The 12,774-nt window shown below is 41.4% G+C and overlaps 1 protein-coding gene across 3 annotated transcripts in view; it reads left to right on the top strand.

The window, feature by feature from the left end:
* The window catches only part of LOC124787825 (lateral signaling target protein 2 homolog), a 328,543-nt gene that overhangs the window by 313,484 nt on the left and 2,285 nt on the right, over positions 1-12,774 (top strand). The window lies entirely within an intron of this gene.

The raw sequence follows: 12,774 nt of genomic DNA, 5'->3' as shown, positions 1-12,774 counted from the left end.
GGTATGGACTTCAGTCCATAGCTGATGCTAATTCTTTTTGTTATTTATTACTACTTTAACCTATGGCATTTCTTTTGGGGTGAAGGCAACTTCACCTTTTCTATAAAAATCAAGGGCAGGTATGTAGCAGTTGTTCTAAAGAAACAAAAGGTCTTTTCATGTTTGGAAATGATTATTTAACAGTCACTGCAAACTTAATGCTGGTAAAAATATTTTATTCTCATGTATTCATATGATAGCAGGAGATTTGAGACAGTTTTGTTATCCTGTGTGTTCCTAATTCTCTCTCTCTCTCTCTCTCTCTCTCTCTCTCTCTCTCTCTCTCTCTCTCTCTCACACACACACACACACACACACACACACGCACACACACACACTTTTGGAAGCTTATCATATACATATATATCAAAAAATCTGATGGAAACAGAAGCAGACAGCTGAACCTACCTACTTGACTTATTTCCCTGTGCATGCTGTGAAACTATAGCAAGTTGGAGATTCTAACTGAAATAGTGCTGAACCTCTGCCTCTGGAAAATCTGCTATATGATTAGCATCAAAATAAATTATGGACTGTGTCAAAACCATAAAAGAAGAGAAATGAAGCAGTTAATATGTGGTGTTACAGAAGCATGTTAAAAATTAAATGGACTTAAAAGATATAAAACAAGGATATTCTTGACAGAGTTCATGAGAAACTGAATGAATGATAGGACATGAATTAATAAGATATCAGTGAAAAACTTCCATTCTGCTGGAGGAGCCAAAGAGGACAGACACTGTAAGGGCAGAGAGACATTGAAATATATACAACTAAGCATTGAAAACGTGTGGCGCAGGTGTTGCTGTTAGATGGTGAGATTGACACAGGAGATGAAACTGTGCGGCTGCATCAAACCAGTCTGATGGTTGATGACCCAAAAGGAAAAGGGGATGTGGGAAACCTGAATAAGGTGTAAGACTGCACACTCAGAGTGAAATTCAGCATGTGACAACTGTCTCATTTCCTTTCAGCAGTTCTCATCATTGTCAATTGTAGGTTATGCTTGTGTGTAGGTATCGCCCACAGCTAGTTTCAAACATGTAATATTGTTCTGTATGCAATGTTAGTCCTGGTTGTGTTGTTATTGGCTACAATTTATACTCACACATTGCAGAGTGATACTGAAATGCATTACTATTTTACTGGTTCATGCTTGGACTTGAGTCATTGATGTGTGGCCTTGTAATTTTGAAGAGCCAAGCACTGTTCAGCTGAAGTCTGTTGTCTTATTGGAATGTTTATAGTTTTTCTCTTTCTTTCCATTGAGGCCACTCCTTTGTAAGTGTATGTTACAGGACTTTGAGCTGACAGTTATAGATAACAACTTTGGTTTTTTGTGTAACAGTGTTGCATACATTTGCAATAAAGGAGCACTTACGAAGTTTTTGCCATTAGAAATGTTCATAAGTTTTCAGATTGCAAGTAGTGTAGTTTGTGATGTAGATAACACATTGTAATTAGCCTGGGTTTAAGTCTGTTCCATTTGCAGAATTCTGGAAATTTTCACCTACCCTGTGGCTAACCTTTCCTCAAGGACTTCTAGTCCCACAAGGGATGCAGGAGAATGTACATGAAATGTGGAAAATGGGAAGAAGTGCTGGTTGAAGTAAAGTTGTCAGTGAGGCTTGTGAGTTGAGGCTTGGGTACCTCAGTTGACAGAACATTTGTGTATGAAAGGCAAAAGTTTCAAGTTTGAGTCCCATTCCGGTACACAGTTTAACCAGCCAGGAAGTTTCATACTGTTCTTTTGGCATTGTTTCAAATCCAAGTGTGTATGACCGTACTTTTGAGGCTGTATTATATTTTCTTGTCAGCATCACCCTATTCAACTTCACGAAAAAATGCACTGGATGTCAATTTATGTTTTACATCATATACATAATACAAAATTTTAGAACCGTTCTTAATCAGGAATTTTACAGTGGTAAAGAAATTATCAAAGTACTGCAACATACCTGAAAATTTAAAGAGTAAGAATACAGATAAACCCAATTGTTCAATTTCATTTGCTGTTGAGTTGCAGAACAGGTAAAAGAACAGAGGTAAAAAGAACAGATCCACGTAGACCAATATCTTTAACATGGAACAGGGAAGGAAATGACGAGTAACTGTACACGGTACTCTTCACCATGCACCGTATGGTCGCTTGTGGAACATGTATGCAGATGCACATGATGTCGGAGGATTGTGCTTTTATCAAGTGTGGTTACTTATTTTTGCCAAAGAACCCAGTGTCAGAAGACTTTGTTCTCACTACAGGTTCTATTTACAGTTTCGGACACACACACACACACACACACACACACACACTCACACTCACACTCACACTCACACACACACACACACACTCACACTCACACTCACACTCACACTCACACACACACACACACACACACACACACACACACACACACACTCTCTCTCTCTCTCTCTCTCTCTCTCTCTCTCTCTCTCTCTCTCTCTCTCTCTCGCTTGTGACTACCTCATGTATAACATGTCACAGGAAAAGTATTTGAGCATTGAATGTGTTTAGCTCAAGAAATGATGCTGGCATTTACCAGTCATCTGATAAAAAATTTCATTGTTTGTCTGAATGGCTGACAACAGAGAGGAACTGAAAGGAACCAAAAGTTGTGTTAGTTAGCTCATGCCATTTCCATTGTCAGTGTCATCCTTACTGGGGACGAATTACTGCTTGCGTTTTACAGGGTTCAAATAATCTACAACCACTTCTGTTTGTGCAGTACGTAAATTACATTCCATGTTGTACTAATAAAGCAGAGCTAGTGCTCTTTGGAAATGATGCAAGCATTGTAAATCAAGCAGATCACAACTGCAACCACAAAGGAAATATTCAAAAATGTTATTGATTGGTTGTTGGTCTGTGGTCCGTCACTTAGAGAAAAAAAAGTTCTTTCAGTTCTGTACAAGGCAAGATGTGTTATCATCAATAATAAAATCTCATGAAGGAAAGGAAATGTTGAACCAAATAACATGGAGGAGAGGAACTATTGATCAGAACCTGAATACAAAATCACCTGTGATAGATCTTCCCAAAGACACAATTTCAATGTTGACCCCATTTGTGATCACTGATATTGCTGATGAAAGCATTAAAAAATTGATGTACTTGTGTACTACCATTCATTGATGCCACAAGGAACAGTTTCCTGGGGCAATCCTGCATGTAGATAGTGTTCATCACATAGAAATATTCTGTAAATATATCACCTGGTGTCTATCCACAAACTTCATGGAGGCAACTGTTAAAGAAATACTGTAAGCAGTTATTTGTACTGCTAGTAGCAATGCTCACTGTGTGAGGGCCACTGTTCGTATGACAGGTGAGTAACCATTACCCAATAACATTTATTGTTGTACACTGAGGTGGGAAAAGTAATGGAATGCCTCCTAATAACATGTGAGACCTCCTTTTGCTCAGCATAGTGCAACAATTCGATGTGGAATGGAGTCAACAAGTCACTGGAAATCCCCTGCAGAAATACTGAGCAATGCTGCCTCTGTAGCCATGTATAATATGGAAGTGTTGCTGGGAGGATTTTGTGCACAAACTGATCTCTTGGTTATGTCCTATAAATGTTCAATGGGATCCATATCAGGTGATCCAAGTGGCAAAATCATTGGCTCTATTTGTCCAGAATGTTGTTCTAAGCAATTGTGAACAATTGTGGCCCGGTGACAAGGTGCTTTGCCATCCATAAAAATTCCATCATTGTTTGGCTGCAAATGGTCTCCAAGTAGCTGAACATAACCATTTCCAGTCAATGATAGGTTCAGTTGGACCAGAGGACCCAGTCCATCCCATGTAAACACAGCCCATGCTATTATGGAGCCACCATCACCAGCTTGCACAGCACCTTGTTGACACCTTGGGCCCATAGGTTTGTGGGGTCTGCACCAAACACAAAACCTACCATCAGCTCTTACCAACTGAAATCGGGACTTACCTGGCCTGGACATGGTTTTCTAGTCACTTAGAGTCCAATCGATGTGGTCAGGAGGCCAGTAGATGTGCTGCTGGCAATGTTGCGCTGTTAGCAAAGGCACATACATTGGATATCTGCTGCTGTAGCCCATTAATGCCACATTTTGCTGCACTGTTGTAACAGATAAGTTCACCGTAAATCCTACTTCAATTCCTGCAGTGACTTCACCCAATATTGCTTGTCTGTTTGCATTGACAACTCTATGCAGACGCTGCTCTCGGTACTACTTGAAGGCTGTGGGGCTACTGCATTGCCTGAGGTGATAGGAAACACCTGAAATTTGGTATTCTTGGCTTACTCTTTACACTGTGGATTTCAGTTTATTGAATTCCACAACAATTCTCAAAATAGAATGTTCCATGTGTCTAACTCCAACTACCATTCCACTTTCAAAATCTGCTAATTCCTGCCATGCAGTCATAATCACACTCGTAGCCTTTTCACATGACTCACCTGTGTACTAACGACAGCTCCGCAAATGCAGTTTTCTTTTATACCCTGTGTACATTGTAGCATCGCCATCTGTTTGTGTACATACCGCTGTCCGACGACTCGTCACCTCGGTGTATTCCTTTAGTAAGAAATCAGAAGTGAATAAATATTACTGCATACTAAAACTGGAAAAGAAAAAGCATGTTCATAAGTGGCTGGTAATTGTATTGTATTTATTTTTAGGTGTTTCAACACCATAAAAAATAGGAGATTAATAACAACAAACTGTAAATACATTCTGTAGTTGTGTTGTGATAGCAACTTCTCTCTCTTTATTTATCTTTGATAATTCTAAGTGACAGAAAGTTTTCTTAGTAAAATGTTTACAGACTATGATACATTACTTACTGAGGTGGGGAGGGGAGGGGTTGTTATTACATTGTAAGTAATGTATTTATAATTTCAACAATATCATCAAATATCACGGATATGTGTGAAGACAGTATTGTGTGCTGTAATGTGCTGTACCCATGTGCCAAAAACCTTAACTTTGTTGCAAATGTGTTCTGATATCCCACAGGCCTTTATAGATACCCGTGCATCTTTTTGACAGACATAAAGAATCCACCTGTACATTTTGATTCATCGCTTGTAGCTTATTGTGCGAAAAGTGCAAATTTTGTTTCTCTCAAGTGGTGCTGTTTTTCATTGGCACACAGCCCCCTCCCCTCCTCCCCCACCCCTCCCCCTTTTGTCCCCTCACCTCTACTTTTGCCCGCCTTGTCCGTTCCCCTCCCCATTTGTCCCGTCCCCTCCGCTTTTGCCCTTCCCCTCCCCTCCACTTTTGACCTTCACCTCCCCTCCCCTCCCCTTTTGCCGTGCCGTTCCCTTCCCCTCCCCTCCCCTTTTGCCCTTGTGTACCCTCCCCTATCATAGTGTGCCCTCCCCTCCCATGCTCTCCCCTCCCCTCTCCTCTCCTCCCCTCGTGTGCCCTCCCCCCGCTTGTGTGCCACCTCCTCTTCCCCCTTGTGTGCCTCATGGAATGCTGCACTGAGGAGAGGTATCAATGTAAGTCGGTGAGGCCAGGCACGAAGTCGGCGTTCCAAAACGTTCCAAAGGTGTCCTGTAGGATTCAGGTCAGGACTGTGTGCAGGCCAGTCCATTACAGGGAAGTTAATGTCGTGTAATCACTCTGTCACAGGCCGTGCATTATGAACAGGTTCTCGATCGTGTTGAAAGATGGAGTTGCTCTTCAGTAGTGGGAAGCAAGAAGGTGCTTAAAACATTAATGTAGGCCTGTGCTGTGATAGTGCCTCCCAAACAACAAGGGATGCAAGCCCACACCATGAAAAACATGACCACACCATCACCCCATAATTTTACTGGTGGCACTACACATGCTGGCAGATGGTGTTCACTGGGCATTTGTCACACACACACCATGCCGTCGGGTTGCCATATTGTGTACTGTGATTCATTACTCCACATAGTGTTTTTCCACTGATCAATCGTCCAATGTGTATGCTCCTTACACCAAGTGAGGCGGTGTTTGGCATTTTACCGGCACGATGTATGGTTTATGAGCAACCGCTTGACCATGAAATCTAAGTTTCCTCACCTTCTGCTTAACTGCCATAGTACTTGCAGTGGATCCTGATGCAGTTTGGAATTCCTGTGTGATGCTCTGTATAGATGTCTGCCTATTACACATTACGACCCTCGTCATATGTTGGCGGTCTCTGTCAGTCAACAGATGAGGTTGACCAGTATGCTTTTGTGCTCTGTGTGTCCCTTCATCCCTTCTCTTCACTATCACATCAGAAACAGTGGACCTAGGGATATTCAAGAGTGTGGAAATCTCGCTTACAGACGTCTGACACAAGTGACATCCAATCACCTGACCATGTTCAAAGTCCGTGAGTTCCGCGGAGTGCCCCACTCTGCTCTCTCACAATATGTAATGACTACTGAGGTCGCTGATATGGAGTACCTGGCAGTAGGTGGCAGCACAGTGCACCTAATATGAAAAATGTATGTTTTTGGGGGTGTCCGGATACTTTTGATCACATGGTGTATGGTTGTGCTCTTGAGCAGGTGGTATATGTAGAAGTTATCCATACCCAGAAAATGGCGGGAGTGCTGAAAGTTCCCTGGGAGGGGCACTGACTGAATCAAGTCAACCTTAGTTTGTAAAGTGTCCCAAAAATTCCACCTCCTGTTGTCAAAGCATGCACTTGTCTCTGTTAATATGTAATGAGAACACCTGTAAAAAAAATAATTTGCAGATTTTTGCCATGTTCAGCAGCAGAGTTGGGGAAAACCAACACACAATACAGATACACAAAGCAGGACTTTGTCGAATTGCTGCCATGTTTGAGCCGCATTCCTTAGGCCAAAACAGCATTCTGGTGTATTCAGAGAAACTGAAGGGCATGGTTACTGTTGCCTTTTGTGTATTGAATATGGTGATTCCCATTTTGAAAAACAATCGTGCTGAACAGCTAAACGCCTGTTAATGTGGCTGTGGAATCCTGGAGATGCAGAATGGGGCAGCAGCCAGTATAGTTAATGTGCTTCAGGTGTGAGAGTCCCCACAAGCAAATGGAGGGGAGATGTCCATGGACTATCTCAATGTCGAATAGTCCCTGCAGCCAATAGTTCTAGAAGCTTTTTCTTCCCTGTGCCATATTTTGCAGGTGCTGACTGGTAAGCTTTGGAAGCAACCATTACACATACTGTAGTAGTAGTAGTAGTAGTAGTAGTAGTAGTAGTGATGATGAGAGGCAGAGTGTTATGCTGTATTCCCAGCAATGACCAGATTGCTGTCTTGCATCATCCAGGATCTGGGCAGAACTGATGTCATTCTGTAGCATACAGAATCCAAGGAAGGTGAAAATAATGATGTGAAACAGAAATAAGATTAACAACAAACTTTAACATTAAAATTGGCGACCACAAAGTAAATGAAGTTAAGAAATTCTGCTACCTTGAAAACAAAATAACACAAAATCAAAACAACACAACAAATGAAGCAAGGAAAGCATAAAAACAGACTGGCAGAGGCAAAGAGGGAATTCCTTGCCAAAAGAGGACTTCTACTATCAAACATAGCCCTTCATTTAAGGAATAAGTTTCTGAGAATGTAAGTTTGTAGCACAGCATTATATGGAAGTTAATCTTGGACTTTAGAATAACCAGAAAAAAAAGACGCAAAGTGTTTGAGATGTGGTGCTATAAAAGGATGTTAAAAATTAGGTGGACTGATAAGCAGTGCATTGGTTCTCCGCAGGATCGGTGAAGGAAGGAACATGTGGGAAACATTAACAATGATATGGGAGAGGATGTTAGGACATAAATTAAGACATCAGTGAATAACTTGCATGGTACTAAAGAGAGATATACAGGATAAAAACTGTACGGAAAGACAGAAATTGGGACACATCCAACAAATAATAGAAGAGATAGGGTGCAAGTGCTACTTGGAGATGAAGAGGTTGGCACAATCAAGAATTTATGGTGCGCCAAATCAAATAAGCCAGAACACTGGTGACAAAAAAAAAAAAAAAAGCCATCAGCATCTGTGAACAGTCTTGTGGAACTTCGTCATAATTATATCATTTTCTCGGGATATACTCAAAGCTACATTTACACCTGAAAAATTCCTCTCCATTAAGAATAACATTCAGTGTTCTGTTTGCTACAAACCTTCACTCCCCATCTTTTGTTCAATACATGGCAATGGGGAGCTGTGTCGTAAGCACCCCTGAAATCACAAAACGTGGCATAAGTTTTTCTTAGTCTTGCGAAAGAGTAGAACAAAGTGTGCTTTGTGAGATAATTGTTTGCTGCATCTATGTTTATTTCTACAGAAGAAATTTTTGCTGTACAGAAAGGTTATAATATCTGAGATTGAAATGTTTTCCTAAATTCTGCAGCAGATTGTCAATGATGTGCACCATCAGTACATACGTCTGTTTGACAAGCATTCATGAAAATGTGAATAATCTGCACTATTTTGGAATCATTCATTTCTCCAGCAACCTATAGTGATGCTACAAGAGGAGCAAGCTCTTTCATGTAGTCTCCTGTAGAATTTTATACATTTACCAATAGGTCCAGTTCCCATACCATTGTCGAGCGAGCGATTTCCAATTTTTATCCTGCCATTACATATCTTGCTATGTCTTTTACCATGTAGCAGAGATACTGAGTCGCGATAGGCACAATAAAAAGATTCACATATGACATTCCATCCTGGATGTTCCATTGTTTGCTATGTCTTTTGGTATTCACGCAGTGATTGAAAGGAGGAACCATAGTACAATTGTCCACAGTGAAAAAAATTTTAGAAAAAGGAATTTATTGATTCCGCATTTGTCGTCCTCTTCCATTTTGGTGACCGTATGGTCACTAACAGCCTAGATAGAGGGCTTTGATTCATTTACTGCCATAACATATGACCAGGACTATGTAGGATTTGTGTCAGACTGGTGGACAGAATTTTTATTTTGAATTCTTTGAAAACAAGTAAGTCACTATGTCCAGATTGAATCCCAGTGTGGTTTTACAGAGAGTGTTATACGGCATTGGCCCCTTGATTAGCTTGTATTTATCATGAATCTCTCACTCAGCACTGAGCCTGAAATGATTGGAAAGAAGCCATTCCCATGTACCATGAGCATAAAAGAACAGATCCACATAGTTACAGACTAATATCCTTAACGTCAATGTGCAAGAGAATTCTTGAACATATTCTGAGTTCAAATATAATATATTTCCTTGAGACAGAAAAGCTTCTGTTCACATCTCAGCACAGATTTAGAAAGTGTCACTCATGTATTTCTCATGTGATAAATATCCTACAGACCATGGATAGAGGCAATAGGCAGATTCTGTGTTCCTAGATTTGGGAAAGTGTTTGACATGGTGCCCTACCGCAGATTGTTAACAAAGATACGAACAAACAAAGATATGAACATACGGAATAGGTTCCCAGGTATGTTAGTGGCTCAAACAGTTCTTAAGTAGTAGAACCCAATAAGTTGTCCTCGACTTGAGTGTTCATCAGAGACAAGGGTATCATCAGGAGTGCCCCAGGGCAGTCTGATAGGACTGCTGTTATTTTTTGTATACATACTCCCTTTGCCAGAAAAATTCCAGGAAAGGTTGTTTTCACTTTTTTTCCCACAGATAGTTACATTTACCAAATAATGATTCTAGCTCGTGTCAAAGTAGTCCTCTTGGCTATCTACACATAGTTGCAAGCATTTCTAGAGGACTTGGAAGCAAGCAGCAGCGAAATTTTCAACTACAATGCTCGTAAGCTTATTTGTTACAGCCCTTTGAATGTCTGCGATATCTTGATGAAGCTTCCCCTTCAGCCGCCTTTTCAGTTGCTGAAACAAGAAAAAGATCACAAGGCGAGAGGTCAGGCAAATATGGCAGATTTGGAATGGCAATAACAGAATGTCTGGCCAGATACTTGGTAACAGGTAAAGCAGTGTGGGGTCCTGCATTGTCATGCAGTAAGAACCAGTCCTGACAATGATGCCACAAATCAGGAGTGGTGAAGTTGAATTGCTTGTTGCAAACATTTCAAGATTTGGTTCATTGTTTGACCTGGAGGGAGGTACTGATCATGAACTATCTAGGAATGCGATCAGCATTGCCTTTGTTCTTGAAGGTTGTTGTTTGACTTTTTTCAAGGCTGGTGATCGAGGACTCTGCCATTCCGCACATTTATGCTTTGTGTGAGGATCATACTGGTAACACCAATTTTCATCCCCAGCAATAGTCTTTGACAAAAATATGGAATCACGTCTGGTTCTGTCCAGTAATTCAGCAGAAATTCCTCATCTTTCCCCTTTCTGTTCGTCTGCTCATGTGTGAGGGACAAGTTTTGCAGAAAGTCTCCGTTTCACTAAATCTTTGTGTAAAATCTTATGGCACATTAAAGTTAAGCTCTTATGATGTTGCATGCACAGTTACATGATGGTCTTCTTGCAATAACTGTCTTGTGTGCTCCACGTTCGCATCACTGTGTGTTGTAGGATGGACGACCAGCTCTGGGATCATGTTGCACCGGATCTCTGCCTTTATGAAACCTTTTGTGCCACTCGAAAACGTGTCTTCGTGAAAGTGCCTCACCTGCATATGTTTGCTTAATCATCGTCCACATTTCAATTATCAGTTTTCCGGAGCTTAACGCTCACTGTTCACTTTTTGCTCACAATAAGTATCCATTTTGTCAGCATAACTAATGCACCAGGAATCAAAACAGCATGTTGCTAAGCACAGCCCTGCTATCTAGTTAGCTTGCACAGAAACATGGCCAAGGTCATTTCAATGTAACATAAAAACATTTCTCTCTTTTTTTTAGTGTTGCAATATCAGAAAAAAAGGCTTGTCCTGGAACTTTTTCTGACAAAAGGAGTAAATGATCTGGCAGACAGGATGAGCAGCAATCTTCAGCCTGCTGCTGCTGATGGTGGGGTGTATGGAAATGTGTCATTGTTGAGTGACTGCAGGAGGATGCAAGATGATTAGAGAAAATTTCTAATTATATGATGACTGATAGCTTGCTCTAACTATAGGAAAATGTAACTCAGTGCAGATGAGTAGGATAAACAATCCTGTAACATTTGAATACAGCATTAGCAGTGTTCTGATCGACACAGTCATGTTGATTAAATATTGAGATGTAACATAGAAGAGCAATATAAAATGGAACGAGCATGTAAGGATGGTAGCAGGGAAGGCAAATTGTACACATTGTTTTATTGGGAAGTGTAACTCACCTGCTGTAGCAAGGAGACCATGTGCAGAACACCAGTGCAACTTGTTCTTCAGTATTGCTTGAGTGTGTGGGATCCCCACCTAGTCGGGTAAAGGAAGACATCAAAGCAGTTCAGAGGCATTCTGCTAGATTTTTACCGGTAGGCTCGATCAGCATGCAAGTGTTATGTAGATGCTTTGTGTACAATTTATAAGTGAAACAGGAAAGGAAATGGCTAGTAGTGGTACAAAGTACCCTCTGCTGTGCACCATGCTGTGGCTTGTGGAGTATGTAGCTGCATGTGTGTTCACTTCGTTAAGCTTTTGCTTGTCAACAAGGTAATGTCTATATTTAAATCAGTGGGGCAGATCTTGCTGCATTTGAAAGAACTTTGTAATGTGGCTGTTGGAAAATTCTGCCCCATCTCTTACAACTTTACTTGTACCATTCCTCTTAAAAGTACAATTTAACATTTTCATGCTTTGAGGTGGATGTTTAATGTGGTCTGCACAGGTACACTTACTAGGTAGAAATGTTTTTGTACTTCACTTAATCCATCCCACCAATGCAATTATGCAATTACATATCCCCCCCCCCCCCCCATCTCTCTCTCTCTCTCTCTCTCTCTCTCTCTCTCTCTCTCTCCCTCTCCCTCTCCCTCTCCCTCTCCCTCTCCCTCTCCCTCTCCCTCTCCCTCTCCCTCTCTCTCCCCCCCTCCCTCCTCCAGGGAAAGAGTTATGAAAGGATGTTGAAGAATGTTGCAGAAATTGACTATATTTGTCCTGCAAGTTTTCTGTTTTGTTGATATCTTGGCAGGTTTCCCATTCGAGATTGGCTTTAAATATCTCTGTTTCAAATAGACTCCTATATATGGACCTTTTGATTTCCACATTATGATATTTATCTTACTGATATTAATATTTGCTGCTCACCATAAAGTGGAGATGCGGAGTTGCAGAAAGGCACAACAATAAGACTGTCACACCCACCCACTCACTCATAACTCATACACATGACATCAGTCTCTGGCAGCTGGAGCCAGACCATGAGCAGCAGGGCATTATGGGAGAGGCAACTGGGTGGGGGTAGCAGCTAGGTGCAGTCAGGAGGTTAGATGAAGAGTGGGGGAGAGAGGGGGGGTGGGTGGTCAGTGGAAAAGGAGAGAAGTAAAAATACTGGGTGTGTTGACGGAATGTACTACTGGGATAGGAACAGGGAAGGGGCTAAGGATAAGAACGACTAATGAAGATTGAGACCAGGCTGGCTATGGGAATGTAGGATATATTGCAGGGAGTGCTCCTTACTTAACAATTCAGAAAAGCTGGTGTTGGTGGGAAGGATCCAGATGGCACATGGTGTGAAGCAGCAATTGAAGTGAAGGATATGTTGGATGGCATGTTCAGCAACAGGGTGGTCTGGTTGTTTCTTGGTCACAGTTTGTTGGCGGACATTGATGCGGACAGACAGCTTGTTGGTTCTCACGCTCACTGAGATTGCAGCACAGTTGTTACATTCCAT

Source organism: Schistocerca piceifrons, chromosome 3 (assembly GCF_021461385.2).
Source record: "Schistocerca piceifrons isolate TAMUIC-IGC-003096 chromosome 3, iqSchPice1.1, whole genome shotgun sequence".
Classification (NCBI taxonomy): Eukaryota; Metazoa; Arthropoda; class Insecta; order Orthoptera; family Acrididae; genus Schistocerca; species Schistocerca piceifrons.
Note: the sequence above shows the minus strand (reverse complement) of the source record. Positions and strands in the feature narration are given on the sequence as shown.